Consider the following 11887-nt stretch of genomic DNA (forward strand, 5'->3'; position numbering starts at 1 on the left):
CTGCCTACCCCACATTTTTCTATCTTGTCAAGTAGTAGGTTGTGATCTACTTTATCAAATGCCTTACTGAAGTACAAGTAAATTATATCCACAGCATTCCTCTGATCCACTAATTTTGTCATTTGGTCAAAGAATGCAATAAGATTTGTCTGGCATGATCTACTAAAACCCATGTTGGCTTTTAGTAATGACTTTGTTTGCCTCTAGGTGTTCGCTGATTTGTTGTTTGATTATCTTTTCCAGGATCTTCCCAGGTATTGAGGTCAGGCTGAGAGGTCTGTAATTTCCTGGGTCCATTTTTTTCCCTTTTTTGAAGATGGGAACTACATCAGCTCTTTTCCAGTCCTCTGATAATCTTCAGGGATACAAATCATCCTGATAGACTAGAAGCAGTAATGGGGAAGAAGCAGATTACTTTTCCTTTGGGCAAAAATGTGTTTTATGAGTAGACATTACCTACTCTAACAGCCTTTTTGCGATTACATTAGTCTGTTCATAGTCGATTTGTGAAAGCACTTACAACATATTCTCTAAATTCAGAATAAAACACTAGCCTATTGTTGAGAAATACAATTTGACAATTGAATTACCCCTTTTATTTTACAACAATTGCCCAAGCATGAATTTAATATTTAATCATGCATTATTTTTTCCACTCATTTAAATAGGTAATATTCAAATATGATTTTGGAAAATATCCATTGAAATTAATGATAATGTTTGAAGCATTGAAGCAAATTATTTAAACATTTTAAGCACTTTTAAAACCAATTTTAAATGTTGCATTTGTGCTGGGAAAAGATTCTGGAAGTCCAATGAAGCTGATTCAAATTCTCTTTGGACTTGCAGTGTTCATATTTCTTAGTGATGTTTGGATTATTTTTTGGTTATAGAACACCATTTCATCCTTGTGTTTTTTCTGAAAGCATTTCAAGCTTGGTATTTGAGGGCTGGATGGATCATGTTTTCAAGGGCATCTGTTTCAAGCTGCAGTCAAGGATGGGGCCCATAACACAGACTGCAAGGATCCACCTAGAATTGCTTGAATTAAGTCCTTGCACCTGGATATAATTGTTGCGCTGCTGTGCTGGGGTTTTCTTAAGCTACTGGTAAAACAAATTAGCTCATTTTAACTGGCATCCAGTAGAGAAGCACACAACTCTCCTCATAGAATGTTTTTCAAATAATTATTTTTCTATTGCCAGCTTTAGCTTATGAATATTTTTCTAAGACTGAGTGAAATTTTATTTGAAAAAGGAAATGGAGGAGGAGGAGAGGAAGAGGAGGAGGAGGAGGAGGAGGAGGAGGAAAAAGAAGAAGAAATCTGATTGTAACTTCAACATTAGCACTGTTTAGATTGGGATGTAATGTTTGTGTTGCTTAATTGTAATTTCACTCCACTCCCCAACGTACACATACTATACTTTCCCAATTAAAAAAATACATGTCAGATAAAAACTCACATAAAATCTAAGGAAAGCAAAAGCAGTCTGCAACATGTAAATTGTGGTATATATGATTCAAGAATATGAATTTGTTTTTTTTCCTAAGCAACAACAATATTTTTTGAGGTGGAATGTGATAGAAAAGGACAAAGAGTATTCATCATATATGCCTTGTAAAGTGTCATAAGGTTTAATTTTGCCTCCACTATAGCTCATTGAATTTAATTTGTATATTTCTGAAATCTATCAAAATTAAAGTTTTCAATCACATTTGATATGGATTGTCATGTTCCTTCTTAATTCATGATTGTACATTGAAAGGTCTTCAGAGAAGAGAATAGGAAAAAGTATCCCTATACATTTTAGAATACATTTTCAGGAGTTATTCTGTAAGTGGGCTAGCACTTTAGAGATGGAATCAAATTTATGTTGAGGTTACAGTTACAGTCAGTTTCACATGGGCCCTCATCTTTGAGAAAGGTTTGCTGGTGGATAGGTTTCCAGTCACAGGGCCTTTGACTTGAAAAGATTCTCAGATCACATATAACATTGTAGATGAAACTCCTGGGAGATGATGTACATAGGATTGGGGGGGGGGCTATCAGTACCAGATTTATCATAAGTATCAGCTTTATCAATCATTCAGTCCCTAGTCATTTCATTGTTGGACTATTGCAATGTGCTCTACATGGGGTTACCTCTGAAGAGCATTCAGAAGCTACAGCTGGTGGAGAGAGCGGCAGTACAGGCAGTTCTTGGGGCCCCAAGGGTGCCCATGTAAAACCACTGCTCTGCGAGTTGTAATGCTGCTGGTCTGCTTCTGAGTGCAATTCAAGGCATTGGTAATCATATTTAAAGACCTTTATGGCATGGGTGCAGGCTACTTGAAGGACTGTCTTATCCCAATGGGATTGGCCCACTCCATTCATGCCAGCAAAGGAGACATGCTGCGGCCCCTGTTGGCCTGAGTATTCAGCTGGCAGAGTCCAGGAGAAGATCTCTCTCTGCCATTCCACCTGCTGTTTAGGACAGCTTGCCCGCTGGAGTGAGGTCAGCTCTAAACCTCTTGACCTTCTATAAGAGCCTAATACCTGGCTCTGCTAGTTAGCTTGGGCCTCCAATGGGGGAGCATCACAGTGGAAGTTGATAGATTAACAACAGATCCTACCTCTCCCCATCCAGCTCCTGCCCTCTCCATCTTTTAATTGGGCCACAATATTTGGGTCTTCACAATACTACCACCCAAAACACAGATCATTTTATTTATGTCTTTTAGCTTTTCTATAGTTTTTTATCTTTTTAATCTTGTAAGCTGCCCATAGTTACCCTGTGGTAAGACAGATGACCAATAAAATTTACAAACAAACATTTAAAGAGAAATTCCTGTACATAGGTTAAGAAGTTTAAATTACTTTATCTCTCCTTTAATTTGAACCCTGTACAGAAAGAGCAAATGTATGGGAAAAAACCCCAAGATTTTTTGAACACATAAGTAAGGATTTATAGTTTATTTTGAGCTTAGATTCATTGGTGAACATGCGGGAGGTCCTTGTTTCGGAGATCAGAATGATCAATTTACTTTGGTTTCTACAGAAGGTTTTCTTGTAATTTATCATGGATAGAGATGAATGCATAATTACTGGTTATTAATTCTTTGTTTGTGTGATTCCATAATAATTCTGCAAATATTGCTGTTATTCCAAATTCCTGTGGTAACGTGCAACTGCTCAGAGTCACTATGAGTTGGGCGGCATATAAATTTAATGCATGGCTATTGTTATTGTTATTATATGACCTAAATAACCAGAACTTAATCTTAAACAAAGTACCTCCTTTTTCAGAATGGTCACATTCCTACATGTTCAGGGAGTTTCATAGACCATAGAGTACTGTGGTTGAATTTTTTCTAGTACCTTTCAAGTAGTAAATGCTTTCTGCCAAAATTGTACATTCTAGGGTATTGGACCACAAGTCTCCTGGCATCCACAGTTACTGTCCATGCTGGGTGTGAATAGTGAAAGTTGTTATAAACATTCTTGTTTAGAGAAGGCTGCTGTTCCCACTTTGCACAGAAAATGGAAGAGGCATTGTGAAACAAGCTGGAACCTGTTGCCTGAATGTGTTTTTCACAAAATGAATAACTAAATAATTTCTGTTCATGATATAGCTAAATAATTATAGAATTAGCCATAATGATTCTACAGGGTACACTTGAGCATCATTTTGTTGCATAAATTCTAACAGCTTAAAAGTAGCAATAGCAATAATAATAGACGGTAGCTTAATAATTCTTAGGTCCTTGGTTAGGACTTGAATTATTAAGTTTCCACGAGTCTTAGACTGTGAATCTAACCGTACATTTCACACAAACAATAATAAGTGGGTTTTGGTGCATAATGGTGCCTTGCAATGTCTGCAAGAAATACCATTTGCTTTAATATAAGAACTGGTAGGTCCACAAAATAGACAAAGTAATAGAAAATGAAAATACAAAATTGCTCTGGGTCTTTAGTATTCAAACGGACAAGTACCTGCCACATAAGAGCCCATATTCAACAATTGTTGAGAAGAAGGAAAATAAAATCTGGATAGAAGACATGGTAGTACCTGAAGACAGTAGGATAAAGGAAAAGACCTGGAGGAAATCACAAAATACAAAGACCTGCAAATAGAAGTAAAATGATTGTGGCAAAGCAAAAATGGGTCAAGGACAACTCACCACAGCAACTCACCACAGCCATTTCACCAGGATCAACTCACCATGGGACAATTTGCCATAGTCAGCTTGCCACAGGACAATTTGCCACTGGACAAGAGTTACATTAATATTGAAGAAATGGTAGAATAGAATCAGTAAAAAAAGGATGCAAAAAGGAGGGACAAAACAAAATGTGAATGACAAAAATTAAAATATTTTCAAAATTATTTTAAATAATTAAATAGAATTGTTGAATTGTCCCACGATGAGTTGTCCCACGATGTTTTGGCTACAGTGAGTTATCCTCTGGTGAGCTGGCCACAGTGAATTGTCCATTTCTGTGCAAAAGTAGTAGCAATAGTAATAGCCCCCTTGTGTGCAATCCCCAAACATCTGGATCACCACTTGAATACTATCGGCATTGACAAAATCAATTGCAAAAAGAGCTTTAGTTGGAACAGCTTACATCTTGTGATGAAACATTTAACACCATCAAACAACAACGTCTGCTTATCTTAGGTCGTTGGGAATGACTTGAATGGTGAATAAAAATGGTGAATAAAAATAAAAATCAAGTCTAATAATATGAGCATCTGCATTATCTTTTAAAATATTTTCCATCACTATAAAATATCATTCAAAGAAAAGGATGCTGTGGGAAGAAACTCCTTCCCTGTTACTATACTATGCCAACCAGAAATTAATGTTGGTATGTTCTATTGTGCACCATTATCTTCCACTTCTTTTATGGTCACTTTATGGTTCAAGTAGTAATTTGGTTCCTGCATGCATTGTGAGGCCCAGAACTTAAGATCTGAGGTCTAATTCTAGCTGTATCTAGCTGGAGTACTATATCAATCAATATTTAGGATCTGCTAGATTTCAGGTTATTTTTATCTGGTCACTATAAGTCACTTTAAGAGAGACAGTATTTTAATTAATATTGTTAAGGAACAATTTAGAAAATTACTAGTTCTTACCATATGTGTTTAAGTAATAAAATAACAGGAGGGAATCATGATTTTGTAGATGATGGAGGAAGAAAATAAAATAAAAACTTATTTTGCTCCATGATAGATAGACACAAAAAACCGACCACATGCTTATTCACTACAAGTTCCATGTTGCAAGCCAATAAACTCCAGATGCAGGTGCAGACCCTTCAGGCATGTGACCTATTGCCAGTGACATCTGAGATTATACAGGTTAACGTTAATACACATTGACATTAGATTTTAGCAACATTTTAGGAATATAGACTAAAATTGTACACTATGGATAGCTGATTGAGATATCCCTAGGAGGTGGTATGACTTTTATCCCACCATCCCAAAAGTTTCCAATATTTCTTCTTATATTTGTTCTGTGAACATTATATTGTTTATCACACATCATATTGCAAATAAAAGTTTTCTGCTCAATATAAGCTCAGTTCCCAGTTCTCAGATTGTTTATTCATGGAAAGTACTAGCCAAGTGACTTTATTTATAATATACTAGTACTAACGTCTTGTTTTGCTTTCCTAGAATGTTTTAAATGAGTAAAGCTATTCTAATAAAACTGGAGTGAAATAATAACAGTGTGTTTAAAATTAAACCCTGAAACAACTGTCAGAGTTTTAATTCAACCCAAATTGTGGTCATAGTTTAGTACAAATCTCTCTTGGTTGTAGGCTGTAATATGATTTTCATGCCTACCTAACAAATCTCAACAAATCTGTGGATATGGCATAAAACCTGAGACTTTAAACCTTACATAATATCAGCCTCTGTCTGTCTAGCTGGGTCACAGCAAGAATGGTAGTTAGATATCTCTGCTTTTTGTAGGACTGTTAAATAATATTTAATGTATAGTCACTGAAATGCCACAATAAATGTTTGGAAAAAAATGCAACAAGAATCTCATTTGCAGTTTTATTTTACTCTTTGACATCTCTAATGTCAGGGCTTTTTTTTCTCACAGAACACCCAGAACGGAGTTCTGGCACCTTTTTTGGATGGAACCTTGTAGGGTAGGCAAGGTGGGTTGTATGACGTATGTGAGTTCCGGCACCTTTTTTTTTTTTTTTTAGAAAAAAAAGCACTGTCTAGTGTAATAGAAAAATCCAGTTGAATAACCTTGAAAATCTTTGAAACCTTTAGCTACTTGGAAAGCTTTGATGGGCAAACTGTATGTCTTAAACTAGTCCCAAATTGTTCTTGGCTCCAAGGAAGTTATTAACTCACACCTCTGCCAGTGTGCTCTGGCTTCCTCTGTTAAACTTTTGCTTGTGAAAGGAGAAATAAAAAGAGGAAAAGGGAAGGAGAAAACAACCTGGCAATTTATGCATTGCTGCTATGCAGAACTCAACTGAAAAAAAGATATCCTACTCTGACTATAAAGCTGTAGGCCTGCACCATGAAGGTACGTAACATGACAATATTGCAGCAGCATTACTAAATTGCTTGGTAACATCTAGGAAGCAAGGAATTCAACTAAAACTAAAGGATTCCCGATGCTGGTACATCTTCATTGATATATTAAACAGATATAATGGATGTGAACAAATTTGCTCCTTTGCCCATGAGTAGTTGATAGTAGTAGTCACATGTTGGTAATGCAAAAACTAAAGATGATTTGCCAACTTGAGAAATTTTGTGCAGCTCTTTAAAAGTTTTATTCTGCAACAAGAAAAGGAAATTCACCGACTGTGCACATCTTATAATCTGAAACCTTAAACAGTGTCAGAGGTATTGATAATGAATGACTCTTGATCTCCAGTGAAATATGTTATTGATCTTAAAACTACAGTTGCTATTATCAACTACTCATGGGCAAAGGTGCAAATTTGTTCACATCCATTATATCTATTTAATATATCTATGATGTGCCAGCATCTTATGCTTTTTCAGATCCTTGAACATCTATAAAAGAGAGCAGCATCTGTGTGATTTCTTATTGCTTCCTTGGGTCTCATATATGAAACTTCAAATTCTGCCTGTAAATGGGAAAGAGCAGCTTTAATACATGAGTTTTATCTTATGTGATTGTAATCCTAGTCCAATATTTATAAAGAATTAGTTTCCAGTGGGAAATTAAACTAATCTGAAAAGCATAGTAAAACACAAAGTATGTACACTAGGAGAATTCTTACAGCGTTGTCTCTTCAGTGCTGATTAATAGAGACAATAGTAAACATAAAAAGGAGTTATTTCTATCTCTTTTAAAATCATAACAGGTTTTTATATGGTAAACTCTTGTGTCAAAACTTGTAATTTAAATTCTTATATCACAATGTGAATAAAACCTGCATATTCTTGGAATTTCATTTAAAATATTTTCTTTCATTTAGGAGACAAAACAACTATACAAATATAAGTACAAATTTGTTAATATTTAAGTTTTTGAGTCTTAAGTTCAGTTTGCATAATTTCTGTATTGGNATCAGTTTTTTTCTCTAAACAATTTAAGACTAAAGAGACCAAAGAGAAACAATATATTGAAATTAAGAGACAAAGAACAGCTACATCATTGGTTTCACGAGTTTCACAAATGTTTCTGAAATATACTGAATCAATTCACAATTGTTTTGTAGTCAAATTTTATATTTTGTTCTTATTTTTATTCCTGAAAAGAAATCTTGTATCACTGATTTTTTTCCACAGCAGGAAAAAATTAAACATGTCAGACATAATTGAATGGAAGAAAAAAGTAATGAATATTACAAATGTTGCTTCATTTGTACAATTATAACATGATGCATCATTATAGCTTCTACCAGATGCCTATGATTACAACCAAGAAGTTAGCCAGTAATTTAAGAAGTTAATTTGGAAAGAACAATTTGTGGGCAAGAAGCCTTTGTATAGTTTCAAGTCTTTGTATAGAATGTAACCAGTCAGCTAGCCTTTTGTTTAACATTATTACAATAAAGACTATCTACTGTAAAACAGAAATATTTCTTTGCAATATGCTTTTGAATCACTTTTCCTAAACATGGCTTAGTGCACTGTCCAGTCTTTTTAATACAATCAAATTAAAACTATCTTTGTTATTATGTATTGGGAAACTGCCACTTAGGCTGGAAGAAAAGGTCAAGGTGTAAGCTAACTTCCCCCAAGCTCCATGAAATCTTATCTGGTTGTTCCCAGGGGAGGTGAGCAGCCTGGAGAAATTCTTGTAACACAGGTAGAAAACAATAAAGTTGTTTATTTAGCTATTTATGAGTGGCTCTAGTTGCTTGCATCTGATATAATGTGGGATGTATATGATATCTCTATATTTGTCATTTTTTCCCCTAGGAATTTAGTTCCATAGATTCTGTTGTTCCTGTATTCTGTTGTATAAAATGATTCAGTTTTGGATGATAATTTTTCAAGTCAAATAAAATCTTAATTGTCTGATTTGTTCAATTCAACTAATCCTCAGCACATCAGACAAAGATTTTGGCATAATGTAGTAAAATCAAGTTGATATCTTCATTTATTTATACTTCAACTTTTTTTCCCTTCTGTTCAATCATGTCCAATTCTCGGAAACTGCCTTAACAAGTACCTGCAGTTTTCTTGGCAAGGTTTTTCAAAAGAAGTTTGCCGTTGCCTCCTATCTATGGTTGAGAGAAAATGACTAGCCAAAGGTCACCCAGCCTAGAACTCACAATGTCCTGGTTCTAGCCTAATGCTTTTACCAATGTACCAAACTGGCTGTCATGCTTTGACTGATAATAGGTATATTACTGTCCTTCAATTCAATTTGCAATATAATATTATGAGGCTAAAATTGGATATCATGATGTATGATGTTCTTCAGGGCACACTTACAACAAAAATCTGATTTTTCTGTCTTAATTTCAGAAGTCTGTATTTCCTCTCCAATGCATGCTACTGTCTGTCTGTTTGTCTGTCTGTCTGTGTCTCTCTGTCTCTGTCTCTGTCTCTCTCTTCTATCTATCTATCTATCTATCTATCTATCTATCTATCTATCTATCTATCTATCTATCTATCTATCTATCTATCTATCTATCTTCTGTATCTATCTATCTAAATTTCAGTGTTCTCATACACAGAACAGCTCTTTTCCATTGATATAATTCTATAGGAAGCTTGACTGCTACAATGCAATTAAGTAAACAAAAAAAAATAATAAAATCTTTTGCTTAAGAAAATATGTGAATTGTTCCAATTATACAACAATTAGCAACAGAGTCCTTAACACTGGCAGAGAAATTACGGAAATGATAACAGGACATATTACCAACAGACCTAACTTGCTGTAACATTACTTTGAAATATCTATTGAACTGATATGATAGAAACAGAAAGAATATTGGAGTAGTTGGATTGCCTCTAGAGGAATTTTTTCTTTTGCAGGTAAACAAGTTCAGCTTATATCACTTCTTTAAGAGCACAGCTATTTTGATTATCCCAATTTATATACTTTATTTCATGAAAATTACTCGTTTCTACTTACTTCTAGCTAATGCAACAATGATTCCATTCTGCTTTTAAATTGCAGCACACAAAATCTACCTTCTAGGAACTGCAAGTAGAACAAAGCATGATTACATTTTAAAATTTGTACAAATTTAAAATTTGTAACTGAGTTTCCTCTGAGTTTTCAGTACTCTCTTCCTAATGATAAAAGGGACAATTGATGCAGACTTGAATGAGACACAGTGGGAAGAAAATGATTCAGCTATAACCTCTGTGGATCAGTGATCTCAGCCCTTCATGTTAATAAGCATGAATACTGATTTTTTATTACTTAAGTTCAGTACAAATGACAAAATAATACATATATTAATGTGTAGACCAATTACCACTCTCTCTATACCATGTTTTCCCAAAAATAAGACCCAGTCTTATTATTATTATTATTGCCTCCAAAAGAGGCACCAGATCTTATTTTCAGGGGTGTCTTTTCCTCTCACCTTGTGGCGGCAGCACCAACAGCCCCGCCTAGCTGGCCAACTTCTTCTGCAGTCGAAGGAGCAGCTTCATTCTGCAGCTGACAGTGGAGCTCTGGCCTGCATTTCGCAGTCAGAGGCCTTCTGGAAAGGCCTCTGTAGCTGACAACTGAGCTACGGATTGAATCCATAACTTGGTTCTCAGCTGCAGGGGCCTTCCGGAAAGACCTCTGACTGGGAAATGCAAGCCAGAGCTCTACTGTCAGCTGCAGAATGAAGCTGCTCCTTCGACTGCAGAAGTGGGTAGACAAGGCAAATGTCAATCCATGGGAGGCCTGGTTGCAATGGTAAACTCCACCCCCCACTCCCGCCCTAGCTTGATTTTTAGGCATGTGCCTTGCCCCCAAACTAGGGCTTATTTTTGTGGTAGGGCTTACATTAGGCCCACCCCAAAAAATAAAGCTAGAGCTTATTTTTGGGGTAGGTCTTTCTTTCAGGAAAACAAGGTATAATTTATTTTGCATTTTAAGGTTTATAATACAATCTTCATAAATAGCAAATTATGTATAAAATTTAGTCAAACCAGTTCTTAAATGCAGCTGATGACTTCTAAAAAATCACTATTTCACTGGCAAAATCCCTATTGGCTCCTGTTGAGTTACAAGTTGCCTTTCCTCTTTCTAAAGAATGAAAACTAACAATGCACTTGTGCATCCCTACAAAGAAGTAAATTCCACTGAATTTAATAGGAAAGTGATCACAGAATTGCAGTATCAGTGGACGTAGCAGCGAAGCTTTGAAAAGAGATCTGAATCAAGGTCCAGAACTCTAGCAATTATCCTGGATTGTCTTCCGTGACTGGTTTTAGACATAATGCTTCTCATTCTAACTATGGAATAAATTAGTAGAGACATTTGAAGTAAGTTCATTAGGCCTTTCCTTTGAAGAGTACCAACATCTTTTACTCATGCAAATAAATTGTCTCCTTAAGTTATTTTGTTTCTCTTGCAGGTTTGCATGAGCAAACAGACAAATATATAGTAGGGACCAATGTAAGTGATTAGTGAAGGAAAGTAGAAATCATGAAAATGATTTATATATATATATATATATATATATATATATATTAAAACAGTGAAAAACACACGAGCACCAGGGAATGTGGTAAAAAATTTTGGTTTAATGTTAAAATTACTAAAACTACTAATAAAACCAATTAAAACGCCTAGCTTTCGTCAGCCACCTGCTGACGTCCTCAGGGCTCAAAATGTCAGTCCATGGATCACATTTTTAAAGAAATTTTTGATATATATATATATATATATATATATATATATATATATATATATATATATATATATATATATATATATATATATATATATTTGTTTTTTGAGGTTTTCACGGGTGTTTATATGTGAGTCTTTGGTCATTCGGGTTTTCTCCCGTGTAAGATTAGAAGTATCATTCCCAGAGAAAAATCATCCAGATGCCCTAAGCTCTATGGTCTCCCCAAAATACACAAAGAAGGAACCCCTCTTAGACCCATAGTCAGCTCCATAGGCTCACCCCTACAAAACCTAGCCAAATTTCTCGCCAAACAACTACAACCCTATGCAGAATCCATCTCTTCACATGTAAAAAATTCATTCCAGTTCATTGAGATCATAAAGAAACAAATCTTACAGCCCAGTGACCTTCTCGTGAGCTTTGATGTCATATCCCTCTTCACCCAAGTGCCAATCAAAGAAGCCTTGACAGCTATCCAAAACAAATATAATCCCCCCAAGCATATCCTGGATCTAACCAACCATTGCCTATCCAACACATACTTCATCTACAACGGACAAAAATACAAAC

Source organism: Protobothrops mucrosquamatus, unplaced genomic scaffold (genome assembly GCF_001527695.2).
Source record: "Protobothrops mucrosquamatus isolate PMUCROS unplaced genomic scaffold, P.Mucros_1.0 scaffold117, whole genome shotgun sequence".
NCBI classification, from domain to species: Eukaryota; Metazoa; Chordata; class Lepidosauria; order Squamata; family Viperidae; genus Protobothrops; species Protobothrops mucrosquamatus.